At 55.1% G+C, this 1,489-nt stretch overlaps 1 pseudogene; it reads right to left on the bottom strand.

Moving 5' to 3' along the window:
* The window catches only part of LOC103249662, a 3,625-nt pseudogene extending 2,461 nt beyond the window's left edge, over window positions 1–1,164 (bottom strand).
* Window positions 1,165–1,489: the final 325 nt, after the last annotated feature.

Here is a 1,489-nt window from a genome sequence, read left to right as displayed (position 1 = left end):
TGTTTTGTTTTTAAAGAGGGGGCGGGTTTCGCTATGTTGCCCAGGCTGGACTCGAACTCCTGGGTTCAGGCGATCCTCCCACCTCAGCCTCAGATGCAAGGTCCCCAGCCCAGGTTGGGGTTCCTTTTCTAAAGTGTCACATGTGAGGAGATGGGGAAGGTATAGGCGCGTCTCAACGCTATCATGATTAAAGATCAAAATGGAGTCAAACTCTTTATTACACATGATGAGGTCACTTTTAAGGGTCTGTTTGTGAACAAGGGTCACAATTCTATGAGATGCTTCGCAACATTATGCCAAGTCCCTGATCCCCGGATGACAGGTGACCCTCCTGTGCTGTACTTGCTCAGGACTTGCTCCTCAAGGGGTCGCTCCATCTGGAAACTGACACTGGAACTCCCTGCTCACACCATGTCCACCCCGCGTTCAGAAAGAGCTGCAGGAAGATTTCCCTGTCCAACCCCAGATCCGGAACAAGTTCTGCTTAAACACAAGTGCCCATGGAGGGAACAAATTCCAGCCCACGAGCGGAAGCGGTCTGCTCAGCTGTTAGACTCGCCGCCTCGCCGTCATTCGGACAAAAGAGGGCGGGGCTGTATTAACTGACCAATCAAGGGCTCCGCCTGAGAGGCGGATACGACCACGTTGCGGAGAGGCGTGTTACGTCACTATGCACTCGGGCTTGGCTTGGCCTAACGTCTCATCGCCCTTTAACCGTTAGATTGCTTTACCGCTGCCTCCAGACGCGCTGGCATCCGCACTTTCTGAGGGAACTGTAGGGAGGATGCCGGGGCACCCCGGAAGCTGGGGAATGGTGAGTGTGCAGTGCCGGGTGCTCCGAGACGAGGGGCGGTGGCTGCGCCCGGGCCTCCCCGCGGTCCGCCCCGGGGGCTGCAGACCCGCGTCCCCGCTGGCGCGGGGTGGAATTAAGCCCGCAGTGTGGACCCCGGGCGTCCTGTTCCGTCCCTGCGCAGCGACTTGGGCCTCGGCCCCGAGCCCTCTGCGCCCGCTCTGCCCCGCGTTCCCCTAGATTATGCGAGGACGACGGGAAGGTCCTCAGGGGAGAGACCTGACTTGAGTCGGGGGCTCTGGCGTGAGAAGAGCTAGGGTCTCTGGGGTCCCTCCTGTCACACCAAGGCGACTGGTTGACACCCCTACCCGAATCTGACAAAGGTGTGAGAATCAGGGTCTCAAATCCACGAATCTGATCCCCAGCCTAGTATCTCTTAGGGCTATCCATAATGGGGTGGGGGTCAGATCCCTCCTGGTATTCCCAAGTGCCGGCCTCGCCTCTCCAATTCAAAACATCAACTCTTTGTCCTCTATGGTGTATTGTATATGCACAGTTAAATCATTTTTCTACAAACAATGGATGGCTCTTTTTTAAAGATTTATTTTTTGTTTGTGGATCTTTTACATGTGGAACTGCTTTGTAAAAAATCTTTGTGCCTCTTCTCCTAGTATCTTTTTCTGGGTACAGACAGCCTAT

Source organism: Carlito syrichta, unplaced genomic scaffold (genome assembly GCF_000164805.1).
Source record: "Carlito syrichta isolate Samal-C Ts95f unplaced genomic scaffold, Tarsius_syrichta-2.0.1 Scaffold123295, whole genome shotgun sequence".
In the NCBI taxonomy this organism is placed as follows: Eukaryota; Metazoa; Chordata; class Mammalia; order Primates; family Tarsiidae; genus Carlito; species Carlito syrichta.
The sequence above is the reverse complement of the archived record's forward strand: the minus strand, read 5'-3'. Positions and strand labels throughout refer to the sequence as shown.